This window comes from Nyctereutes procyonoides, unplaced genomic scaffold (genome assembly GCF_905146905.1).
Source record: "Nyctereutes procyonoides isolate TBG_1078 unplaced genomic scaffold, NYPRO_anot_genome, whole genome shotgun sequence".
Taxonomy (NCBI): domain Eukaryota; kingdom Metazoa; phylum Chordata; class Mammalia; order Carnivora; family Canidae; genus Nyctereutes; species Nyctereutes procyonoides.
Window position 1 is genome coordinate 47,183,585 of NW_026575046.1, and position 13,813 is coordinate 47,197,397.

A 13,813-nucleotide genomic window follows, 5' to 3' on the forward strand; every position below is an offset into this window, starting at 1 on the left:
TGAGGAGGTGTTGAGGAAGAGTGACAGAGAATCTTAAACGAGTTCCATGCCTTGTGTGGAGTACAATGTGGGGCTCAATCTCACAACCCTGAGATCATGACCTGAGGAAAAATCAAAAATCAGACACTTAACCAGCTGAACTACCCAGATGCCTGAGAATCTGATGGTTCTTGACAGCTTAGTAATTGTTTCAGTGAAGGGACCAATTCCTGGGGCTTTTACTCTGCCATTTTCTGTGACATTTATCTTAAAATATGTCTTTTCTGCATTATACTCTTTGTCTTCTCTTCCTAAACTCCATTGAGCCACAGGAACTTTTGTTATTTTCGCACAGGTCATTGAGTCTCTATTAATTGTATTTTTTCCTATTCTGTTTAAATTGGATCATTTCTGTTCTGTCTTCACTTTTCACAGAATCTTTCCTTCATCCTGCTGTTGAATCCATCAGTGAATTGTAAATTTCATGGAAATTTCCACTTGTAAAGTTTTCCAATTGATTATTTTTTCTTTTAATGAGAATTTCTTTCAGTTTATTTTAAGATGTTCTTCCCTACTTTTTGGAACATGGTTGTAATAACTACTTTACAGTCATAATTCCAACATCCATGTCATTTCAGGGTTTTAGTTCTGATTTTCTTTTCACTTGAGATTTGAGATTTTCCTTTTTCTTTGTATGAGAGGTGATTTCAGGTTGGATTCTGGACATTTTGTATATTATGTGATAAGAATCTTGGTCCTGTTTAAAATCTTAGGAGACTATTACCTTTTTATTTTAATAGACACCTGACCTTGTTAGATTCAGCCCTTCTTTTATGGGCTGTAGTTCTATGTCAGTTTAATTTTCAGAAGCTATGCAGTGCCATTAAAATCTGTCCTATGTCCGTGTTACCCAATGGTCAGTAATCAAGCCCAGTAAAGTTCTCAAAGCTTTTGGTATGCTATGTAGTGTTAGATTTACACATGTACAGATTATCATTGAACCCAGGTGTTCACATATCACTTAATGGGATAGCTTTTTGAACTCCCTCCTTTTTGCAGTATTCTGGATACTTCACTCTTCTCTGGGACTCCTTTTCAATAGGTTTCTTGCCTGAAAGGGCTTTAGTTCTTCTGCTCTGCCACATATGTCCCGTGACTGTGTCTGAATCCGGGACCAAGGGGCAGGAGAAAAGGAAAAAAAGCAATGGGAATTTGCCCTGCTCTCTTTAGACCACAGCTCCTCTGGTCACAGAAGACTTTTAGGTGTCCATACAGCCTTCCTGTTGCTGTACCACCATGGGATTATCCTGGTGCAAAGGCAGAGAGAATGAATAAAAGAAATACGGGGGATTTCCCTACTTTTCATGGAGCTTTATGAGTCTACTTGTTGGTCCAAGGAAGGCTTCTCTTGAAGTTCTTTCTTTCCAGTCCCAGTACAGAATTCTAGGTTTTAAGGTGCCTTTGAGTCCAGAATGAGCAATAATTGAAGGAAAAGATAATGGGAAACTTACCACTGGTTTGGTGGTACTTTGAATTGTGGTCCTCTCCCCTAATCTGACCACTGTCTTTCCCTTTTCAAAGTCTTCAGATAGCTTCTCCATGCTTTCTGCGCAGCATATAAGTTACTTATTTCATGTTTCTGAGCTTTAGAACCTCATTAAACCTTTCATATTGTGAAGCTATATGCCTCCCTGCTCTAGAAAAAACACATTTGATTTTTCCAGACTGGAAACATTATCTGTGGCACATTATCTGTGCCCAATTAAGTATTTATTAACCAGTTATTCTACCCAATTGTTAAGGGCATGAGACATTCTTGAAGTAAGGATTTATCTGCAGTTTCAGGTAAGTGTGCATCGACAAAGCAGTATGTAGAAAAATTGTAATAGGGATGTATGGTGGCAGATGGAAGCTAAACTTGTGAACATAGTGTAATGTATAAACTTGTCAAGTCACTGTGTTATACACCTGAAACTACTGTAACATTGTGAGTCAGCTATACTCAAAAAATTTTAAGTATATTACTCTAACTGGAATTAAAATAAAAACTTGGAGCAAAACACAAAGTATATTATGAGTAGAAGGGGGTTAAAATGCTCAAACTCTCAGCTGTAAATTAATCAAGTCATAGAATGGAATGTAAAACATTGGGGTTATAGTTAATAATGCTGTATGATATACCTGAAAGCTGGTAGGAGAGTAGATGTTAAAAGTTTTTATCAGAAGGGAAAAAAATGTATAGTGTTAGATATTAGCAAGACTCCTTGTGTGATCACTTTGCAGTAAATGTAAATATTGAATCATTATGTTGTACACCTGAAACTAATATGTCAATTATATCTAAGTTAAAAATATATAGAACATTTAATTTAGTTTACTGTCTTTAGGGGTTTGTATTCCTAAAATGTGTTCCCAGATTAACATGCCCACATGTAATAATGATTGTTTATATGTGAGTTCATTTAGTGATTAACATGGTTTCTTTCATATCTCTTCTGAATGGAAAAGTCAGTAATCTTGAAAAAGGGCACAAAATACAATTCCCAATAAAAACACTAATACGTTAGAAAAATTTTTAAAAAGCTCTATGTAGCATTCTGAATTTCTACTTGAACTGTATTACTTGAGTATGTGTCTATGTGATCTGTGTCTTTGTAATGGTATACATCATCTAGATTTATTATTATCTATATTTTCTTCTCAGAACTAAATTTCTAAGATTTTTACGTCTAATAACTAATGGAAATATCATTTGACGTTTGGCAAAAATGAATCATCTTGAGATTTGTGTGCTTATAATAAATATGACCATTTAAATAAGCTTTATAGCATTTGAATAAGCACTTTAAAAGTTCAATTTGAGTGCTCATTCTATTGAAGAAATTATGTATACATATTGGGACAGAAAATAATTAAATTTTGCAACTATTTTTAAAGGATTAAGTAATTTTTTTTTGTAAAGCACGGGAAAGGTTATTCGATAGGATTATAAGTACAATTTATAAATTGTTGCTAAAAGGTCATTGAATTATAAATTTAGCTATTAGTGACCACAAGGAAGTACTTAGAAAAAATGGAAACTTTGTAATCAAAAAGAAACATATTCTTGGGGTGCCTGTGTGGCTCAGTTAAGTGTCTGACCTTCAGACATGATCATGGGTTCAGGTCATGATCCCAGGGTCCTGGAATGGAGCCCTGCATCGGGTCCCCACTCAAGCAGGGAGCCTGCTTCTCCCTCTCCCACTCCCCCTGCTTATGCTCTTTCTCTGTCAAATAAATAAATAAAATCTTAAAAAAAAAAAAAGAAACATATTCTCTAGTATTTGCTTAAAAATGGGACAAATTTTATACAATTTGATATATTAAGATCTTTTGTAAATTTCAAGACTATCTCATCTCAAAATTAGTTCTGTTAGATTGTATGTACAATCATGCAGAAGTGATTCATATAGTTATAGAAACTTCAGATGGAATCATCCTTAAAAACCTCCTGGATCTGGTATGAAACCAGGGGTCTTCCTTTTTTTTTTTTTTTTAAGATTATTCATTTATTTATTCATGAGAGAAACACAGAGAGAGAGAGAGAGGCACAGACATAGGCAGAGGGAGAATCAGGCTCCATTCCATGCAGGGAGCCCGATGTGGGACTGGATCCCAGGTCTCCAGGACCACACCCTGGACCGAAGGTGGCACTAAGCCGCTGAGCCACCCGGGCTGCCCTGGGGTCTTCCTTTAGACTGCAGTTCCATTAATGTTCAAATTTAGCATTTTGATGTTCTAAGTGATGATGTTTCTTCAGCTTCCCCAGATGACTGTTTAAAATTCAATATCCTTTCCTGACATCTAGCTTTCTAAGCTTTAATAATAATTCAACTTCTGGTTATTTAGAAAACAGACTTATTTAGCCTTTTTATCTTCTCCTCTAGCTATAGGGATTACTGTTGATTTTTTTTTTTTTCCTAAATAGGCTCCACACCCAGCATGGAGCCCAACACCTGGCTTGAACTCACAACCATGAGATCAAGACCTGAACTTAGATATCAAGAGTCAGATGTTGAATCAGTTGAGCTACCCAGGCACCCTGATATGTTTCAGTTCTTAGAACATCATTAAAGGTATAATTCAAACTACTTGATTCCAGGAGTCAGTTTGGTTTAACTCATCCTTTATTGAGCATTCATATTTTGCCAAGCCCTGTGTTGTGGATACCAGTGAAATAGGAAAACGATTTCATCCCAGATTCTGAGAAATTCTGGTTAATAAATGAGACAAACATGCAAATAGTTATAAACATACCATACAACACAAACAAGGGTAAATGCACAGTTTAATGAGACAGAATAGAGAGCTCAAAAACTGACCCACATAAATATTACCAACTGGTATTTGACAAAGATTAAAAAGAAATTTAATAGGTAAAGGTTAGTTTTTTTTTCAATAAATGGTGCTGGAAAAATTGAACATTCACATGCAAAAAGAACATTGACATGTACCTCACAACTTATACAAAAGTCAATTCAGAATGGATCATAGACCTAAAATGTAAATATAAAATTTCTAGAAGAAATAGGAGAAAACCTGTGTAATCTTGAGTTAGGTGATGAGTATTTGAAACTGACACCAGAAACAATCCATAAAACAAGAAAAAAATGGATAACTTGAACTTTAGCAGAATTTAAAACTTGTGCTCTGTGAAAGACACTGTTATAAGAATGAAAGACTGCCATAGGATGGGAGAAAATATTTGGAAACTGCATGTTCAACAAAGGACTTGTATCCAAAATATATATAGAATACTAAAAATTCAACAGTACAGGAGGCAAAATAATTGCCCCACTCCCTGCAATATCTCCATCCTAATGTGTGAAACCTATGAATATGTTATTTTATATAGCAAAAGAGAATTAAGGTTTTAGATGGAATTAAGACTGATTAACTGACTATAAGATAGAATACCTTGGATTATTTGGGTGAGCCCAGTGTAGTCATAATGGTCCTTAAAAATGGAATGATGTAGAAGTTACACCAGTGTGGTATGGGAAGGACTGAATCCAGTGTTGCTGGCTTTGAAAATGGTAAGGGATGAGGGTAGAAGGAGGAAAGACTATGAGCCAAGCAAGGGATCACAAGTAGTCCTTAGAATCTAGAAAAGTTAAGGAAACAGATCTTTCCCTAGAACCTCCAGAAAGGATTGTAGCTCAGCTGACTCCTTGATTTTAGCCCAGTGAGATCTGTGTTATACTTCAAACCTACAGAACTGTAAGATAGTAAATTTCTGTTATTTTAAATCATTAAATTTGTGATAACTTACTGTAGCAACAGTAGAAAACTAATAGAGCAAAACAAACAAAAAACCAAGCAACCAATTTTTAAAAATGGCAACAAATTTGCGTATATAATTCATCAAAGAAGACATATGGATGGCTAGTAGTGATAGGAAAAAATATTCAGGGGGTGCCTGGGTGACTCAGTTAAGTGTCCAACTCTTGATTTCAGTTCAGGTCATGATCTCAAGGTCCTGGGATTGAGCCCCACATCAGGCTCAATGCATGAGGCTCTGTGCTGAGCATGGAGCTTGCTTAAGATTTTCTCTCTCCCTCCATTCCTTCCTCCTCCCCTGCTCACATGTATGTTCTCTCTCTCTCAATAAGTAAATCTTTTTTAAAAAAATAAAAAATACTTAATCATTTATTAGAGGATGCAAATTAAAACCATGATGAGATACTACTACACACTTGTTAGAATTGTTAAACACAAAAAATTTAACAGTAGTAAATATTGGCAAGGATCTGGAGCAATGCAAACTCTTATTGCCAGTGGGAATGTAAAATGATGTAGCCACTTTGGAAGATAGTTTGACAGTTTCTTATGTATTACATGTAGATATTTATCTAAGTGAATTGATGGTTACTTTAAAGTATGTACAGGGATGCCTGAGTGGCTTAGTAGTTGAGCGTCTAGTCTGCCTTTGGCTCAGGTCATGATCCCAGGGTTCTGGGATCGAGTCCCACATCAGGTTCCGCTCAGGGAGCCTGCTTCTCCCTCTGCCTATGTCTCTGCTTCTCACTGTATCTCTCATGAATAAATAAATAAGATCTTTTAAAAAATATGTATAGATACATGAACTATAAAAGTGTATGTATAATAGGTTAGTATATGTATGTGTATGTTTGTTTGGTCAGGAGGTCTAGAAACAGTGACAAGTGATCAAGGTGAAATTGCCAGTGATAGGTCCAGGGGTAACACAGCTATGGTATTCTTCCCATAACCTGTAATCCCTGTCTAATCTATGTCCTATCTCTAATCATGAGATAATACCAGATAAACCAAAATTGAAGGAAATTATACAAAATAAAAAATTCCCCGACTTCAAAAGCATCAAGGACAGAAAAGGCAAAGGAAGTCTGAGAAGCCATCAAACACTGAAGAGACAAAGGTAACATGATGACTCAGTGAAGTGCAATCCCTGACTAGATCCTAGAGCAGATATATTCAAAATATTTATGCAAGTGAATATCTCTTCATTTATTGATCATCCTATTGTGAGTTGCTTATTTTAATCTTTACCTGTATTTTGGTTAGGTACACTTTTACATGTGGTTGCTATCATCACATAGGTTTGGTTTGGGCTCTGTACTAATTGTATCAATAACTGAAAAAGCTTATGTTTTTCTTCATTTCCACACATTTTAAGACCATGTTTTAGAGGCTGGGTTACTTAGCCCCGTTAAAATCCTTGTTAAATAATATCCATGTGTGTGTGTGTGTTTTTTTTTTTTTCCAAACCCCACTCTGCAGATAAGAATGCTGAGGCTAGCAGTTGATAACTTGCCAAGAAACAAAAACAGGGACAGGATTTAAATTTATGTCCTGCTGTAGTTCCTTTCTTATTTTTTTAAAGATTTTATTTATTTATTCATAAGAGACACAGAGAGAGAAAGGCAGAGACATAGGCAGAGGGAGAAGCAGGCTCCATGCAGGAAGCCGGATGTGGGACTCGATCCTGGGACTGGATCACACCAGGAGCCAAAGGCAGACGCTCAACCGCTGAACCACCCAGGCATCCCTGTAGTTCCTTTCTTTCCAGTATAGTAAATTTCCTTTTCTGCAGTATGATAGGAAAACCTCAGAAAAATTATTTTTGACCGTTTAAAATCAAATGACAAAATGTAAAAACAAAATGTAAAACCAAAACCTGTATCTTTTTTTTCTACCTATAAATATGCCTATTTGGTTAAAGAACTTAAAAACTAAAAACTAGATTGGTCAAGTGAACAAAATGTTATCAGAAAATTACTGTAGTTTTTAACTTTATTTTTTTATTTAAAAATTAAATAAATTAATATGCAATAAAATAATATACTACTGGGATTTGAGGAATTTGAGGTTTAATAACAGTATGATCAACAGTTGCAACTTGTTGAAAATCAAGAAATACAGCATATAATGTCTCTGGATTTGGACTTAGATTTTGTGACTGTGATCATACTTATTTTATCAATTTAAGTAAAGCCACTCTTTAAGACATTTTCTTTGTTAAATGGCAGTTTAGTGTAGTTTTTGAAACCAGCCATTGGTTTGAGTCCCAGCTTTGCTTCTTACTCAGTTTTGTTATTTAAATACTCATATGTATAAAATATTACCTATTTCATCATTATAAGTAGGATAGTATATTTGCATATACTTATTGAAAATATAACATAAATCCTCTTATATACTTTAATCCCTTGTCTGGGACTCCAAGGGAAAAAGCCTTTCAATCCCAGCAGGTTGTAACATAGTGAAATAATCTCTAAGAATCTTATCTTGGTGCCTAAATTCTGTTTCCATCTAATAAAACACAAAGTTGACCACTAAAGACCCATAGACTAAGGAGGAGCTTCACAGGAATATGTGTATACAATATTGTCAATTAATGTTATTGATATATATTATAATATATAAATAATATAAATTGCATTTTTTAAAAGTTAAGCAAATAAACATCAGAGCATCTAATATAGAGATTACTAGTTCAATAGTCTTTTTCTTATTTTGGCACCTGCAAAAATTAACTGCCTTATATCTTAAATATCTTCCTATGGATAAGGTATAGAAACTACCTTCTCTGTATCTGGGAATGCTATACTATCTTTGCAACTTTTTTTTTTTAAGATTTTATTTATTTATTCATGAGAATACACAGAGTGAAGAGAGGGAGAGGCAGAGACACAGGCAAAGGGAGAAGCAGGCTCCATCCATGCAGGGAGCCCGATGTGGGACTCCATCCTGGGACTCCAGGATCATGCCCTGGGTCGAAGGCAGGCGCTAAACCGCTGAGCCACCCAGGTGTCCAATATCTTCTCTTTTAAAGATGTTTTAAACTTATATGTAATCAATAAGCCAGATGGTTTGTCCTGTAGAGTTTCCCACAGTCTAGATTTTGGTGATTATATCCTTGTGGTATAGTTTGGCATGTTCTTCTGTCCATGTATTTCCTGCATATTAGTAGTAAGAGCTAGAAATTTCAGCCTTGAATTTTTTTCTATGTTTTTGGTCAAGACTACTTTTAAGTTAGGCTGTATACTTTTTTAAGGAGCCATATAATGTCTCTCCATTGCTATGTTAGCAGCCACTGATGACTTTGGCCTGCATCATTAAAGATTGCAAAACTAGTGATATTCTGATTCTTTCATTCCTTCTTTGTTTATTTGTTGCATATGTCAATTATTTCCTTACCCCAGAATACAGTTGAGTATAGTTAAGGCAGACATAAATATTGGATTCTTTTCTCTAATATCATTCAAGTGATTTTTTTTCTTTAGTATCCTTGTGAATACATGAAATCAAACATAATTGAAATTAGTATTGATACTCTAATTATCCTCTCTGTTTCCCTTGGAAACTTCTTCAAGTTGAATTCAATTGCAAATCCAGCCTCTCCTAAATCCTTTTAACATAAACCTAGTAATGTTCAATGCCTTCCTTGCTATCTGGTCTGACAGGATTGTTCTAAGTTTACCGTGTACATTCCTGCCACAAGCCTGGAATGAGCCATTTCTTCCAGAAATTCTTGTTTTTCGAGTGGAAAGTGGTATTTATAGACCACAATTTGAGCTCTAAGAATTTTCAGGGACGCCTAGGTGGCTCAGTGGTTGAGCACCTGCCTTTGGCTCAGATCGTGATCCCGGTATGGTGGGATTGAGTCCTGCATCAGGCTCCTTGCAGGGAGCCTGCTTCTCCCTTTACCGTGTCTCTGCTTCTCTCTGTGTCTCTCTCATGAATAAATAAATAAAAATCTTCAATAAAAAAAGAGAACTGCTTTTGCTGTGTCCCAAGGATTTGGGACTGTTGTGTTTTTATTTTCATTTGTCTCCATGTATCTTTTGATTTCCCTATTGGTTGTTTAGTAGCATATTGTTTGGCCTCCATTTGTGAGGTTTTTTTCTTGTACTTGAATTCTAGTTATATACCATTGTCATTGGAAAAGATGCTTGATTGATTTCAGTCTTCTTGAAATTATTGAGACTTGTTTTGAAGCCTAACATTTGGTTTGTCCTGGAGAATAACTTGAAAAGAGTGTGTTTTCTGATGTTTTTGAATGGAACGTTCTGTGTGTATCTGTTAGGTCCATCTGGTCTAATGTGGTGTTCAAAGCCACCTTTTCCTTGTTGATTTTCTGTTTTATCTATCCATTGATGTAAGTGGGGTGTTAAAGTCCCATACTATTACTGAATTACTGCCATTTTTCTCCTTTATGTCTGTTAGTATTTGCATTCTGTGTTTAGGTGCTCCTATGTTGGATGCATAGTTATATATAGTTGTTACATCCTCTTGTTGGGTTGATCCCTTTATTGTTACGTAGTGCCTTTCTTTGCCCCTTGCTACTACATCCTTTGTTTTATTTTTTTTCAAATAATATCACATATATATTTTTTGTTTGTTTGTTTGCTTTTCAATTAGCCAACATATAGTACATCATTAGTTTCAGATGTAGAGTCTTGATTTTAAATCTATCTTGTCTGATATAAATATTTACCCTGGCTTTTTTTCTCTTCCACATGGAAAATCTTTTTTATCACCTCACTTTCAGACTGTGTATGTTTTTAGGTTTGACTGCAATATGAGGATTTATTTCTAGACTCTAAATTCTATTCCATGGACTTCTATGTCTTTTTTTTTTTCTATGTCTTTTTATACCAGTACTACACTGTCTTGACTACTATAGCTTAGTCATACACTTTGAAATTGAGAAGGAATTGTTCCTTTTCAAGATTCTTTTGGCTATTCTGGATCCTTTGGATTTTCATGTGATTTTTAGGATCAGCTTGTCAACTTCTGCAAAGGAGCTGGAATTTTGACAGTGACTACACTAACTCTATAGATTAATTTGGATTAATTTGGGGAGTATTATCTGTATAACAATACTGTCCTCCAATCTATAGACATGGGATGTCATTCCATTTATTTAGGTCTTCTTTAATTTTTTTCAGTAATGTCTGTAATTCTCAGAATAAAAATTTTTATCCTTCTTTTTCTACATTTATTTCCAAATATTTTGTTCTTTCTGATGCTATTGTAAATGGAAATTTTTTCTTAATTTCAATTGTATTTTGCTCTTTGCTATAAAAATAAAATTGACTTTATTTTGATCTTTATCCTAATTCCTTGTTAAAATTCTTAATAGTTTTAAGTGAATTCTTTTTCTTTATACCAGATCATGTCATCAGCATGAAGCAATTTCATCTTGGTTTTAACAGTGTCTGTCTATAAAAGTCAAGGATAGCTTCATCCCTTAAGCCCTTCTCCTTCATGTTTCCTTTTCTAATTCTTTTTTCTCCTTACAGTCCTTTCTCTCTTTTCTTTTCTTTTTTTTTAATTTTTTTTGATTTTTTATTTATTTATGATAGAGAGAGAGAGAGAGAGAGAGGCAGAGACACAGGCAGAGGGAGAAGCAGGCTCCATGCACCGGGAGCCCGATGTGGGATTCGATCCCGGGTCTCCAGGATCGCGCCCTGGGCCAAAAGCAGGCGCCAAACCGCTGCGCCACCCAGGGATCCCCTTTCTCTCTTTTCTTTTTAGTTCCGTCTCAGTCCATCACCTTTCTCCATTTGAGCACTTCTCTACTATCTGAATCATGTCTACTTTCTTTCTTTGTGTTCTCTCTGCTGGAATTTCTAGCCTTATGGCTTTCCTCTGCTCTCTTTCTTTTTCTTGCACATTCTTCTCTCATGTCTATCTTTATTGCTTGTTTGATGCACACTGACCCTTTTCTCTCAGGAGAAGTAGCTAGAGTCATTTCTGAGTTGTAGATTGTGTTTGCCAGTTATCTTCTTACAGAAGTGACTGTAGCAACTATTTTAAATTTTATTGATGTATAAGTTACTGACAGTAAAATGAACAGATTTTAAGTGTTTGATTTGATGAGTTTCAGAAAATGTATACATAAAGGTAACTACTACCTAAGAAAATTTCCTCATTTCTCTTTCTAGTCAGTGTCCCTCTCCCCCAGCCCACAGATGAACACTTTCTAATTTTTACTACCATAAGTTAGTGTTACTTAATTTTTAGACTTTATATAAATGGAAACATAATGTATGTGCTCTTTTAAATCTTGTGTTTCTTTACTCAACATAAGGTTTTTGGATTTTTCTATGTGGACAAGCATATAGCAGTTTATTCCTTCCCTTTTTTAAAAAAAATTTATTTGAGAGAGAGCTTGCACACAGTGAAGGCGGGACAGATGGAGAAGGAGAGAGAATCTCAAGCAGACTCCTCACTGAGTGTGGAGCCCGCCGTGGGGCTTGATCCCACAACTCTGAGATCATGAACTGAGCTAAGATCAAGAGTCGGACACTAAACTGACTGAGCCACCCAGGCACCCCTCCTCCTTCAATTATAAGGTGGTATTCTGTTTTATGAATATACCACAGTTTGTATATCTATTCTTCTTAGTGATAGGCATTTGGACTATTTTTCCTAGTTTTATTTTAAAAATAATTGTAGCATTTATTAAATTTGAAAAAGGATGAAGAAAAAAAACATGAAAGTAAAAGTCCAATTCCTTACCCCTTACTCCCAGTATGATATCCTCTATTATATTCTTTCAGAGAATCTTATGTATATCCAAGTATTTGTGTTTGTCTTTGCCATTATTTTCATACAGATGGAATCATTTCACATATATTTATTAAACATCATTCTGTATTAGTACATGTGGATTACGTGATTGATATTCTTACTTGTCAAATAGTATATATGTACTATACTTCTATCCCATTGTACAGATGTACAATAAATTATTTAACCAGTCATATTTAATTACTAGATAATCAAGTTGCTTTTTTCTCTTACAAATATTTTTACAGTAAGCATCCTTATGTTTATATATTTGTGCTATTTGCTCAGCATATAAATGCTGTAAGATAACTCATATAAGAGGAATTGCTAGATCAAAGATTATATACACTTAAAATTTTGATAGAAAGTGCCTAATTGCTCTCCAACAGTGTTGTATTAAATCAAACCATCATTCTAGGGAAATTTAAGGCACCCTAACAATTGAGTTGGAAAACTTGGTTGACAGAAGAGATATCAAGAAATCTGGAATTTTAATCTCTCCAAATGAACTCTTCTTTCAAAGACCTATCTACAAAAAATGGGATGGATATGTGATATACCATTAATTCTTATGCTGTTCCCACAGGATAAAATTTGTCTTTACTTTTGTGCTAAATATATAACAGTATGGTATATATAAATTTAAGTATATATACATTTTCATGTAATGGTGCAGTTATTTTGTCATTTGTGTTGTTACAGATCCTATACTCATTTCTATGTACTTTATTCTTTGTGTGGGTAATCACCTTGAGTTGCTAATGCCACCACAACTTCTAGTTAGTACAGTTCTGCCTAGAAAATGAATACTTTCTATGAGTTAGATACAAAACTAGGTGCTTTACCTATGCATGTAGTCTCTGCAAGATAGGTTCTATCATCCCTGTTTTAAAGATAAAGTATCTGAGGCTCCAAGAAGTGAAATACCTTGCCCAAAGTTACTACTAGCTGATAACTAAAATCTCCTGTTGTTCCCCTCAAGGAATAAACTTGTTTATAGTTATACATTCATTATTATTATTATCAAGTAAATCCCATGTTACTCTTGGTCCATGGGGAACTGACCCCATTTCCTGGCCTGGGGAATGCAGACACGGACATGGGCCTGGCCAATCAGATCATTCTGCCAGCCACAAGTACTGGTTTAATATGAGTCTGTGAACTACTCTGAGTTCATGTAAATGAAGTTTAATTTCTGGGGTCTGTTGGAACTCTTTGGTAAAAGAAGCTTTCATTCCACTGAATTTGTAGCTGGGAAAATCTAAGTCTTAAGCTGCTAAGGGCTACAGTGTTCAGAAAGCCAGCTTAAAAGTGAATAAAAGGAGTGAAAAGAAACACTGAGATGGAGACCAGATCCTGATGCTGTTTCTTTAGCCTCTGGATCCAGTGAGGCAGCCATGCCTGTAAGACCATCTAGTGATGGTTATTTCAGATACTGATCCCACTCCCTGCTTGAAAACAAAAGACCATGCTGAACTTGTATAACCAAATACCTGCTAATGATTTGAAGTGATACTGGTGATATTCTCTGTCTCTCTTAAACACACACACACACAGACACACTCACACACACACACACACACACACGAGACTTAAGTCCAGCATGGCCACTAATTCTAAAATAGGAAATGACAGTGAAGATGCCAGGTGGAAAGGGGAAGTTTTCTGACCTGTTGCCAACCCCCCCCCCTTTTTTTTTCATTCTTCTTTGTATCTACACTGCGCATACATTCTA

At 35.3% G+C, this 13,813-nt stretch overlaps 1 protein-coding gene across 4 annotated transcripts in view; it reads left to right on the forward strand.

Annotated features, from left to right (window-relative positions):
• Window positions 1-13,813, forward strand: part of RANBP17 (RAN binding protein 17) — a 310,647-nt gene that overhangs the window by 142,111 nt on the left and 154,723 nt on the right. The gene's annotated exons all lie outside the window — the stretch shown is intronic.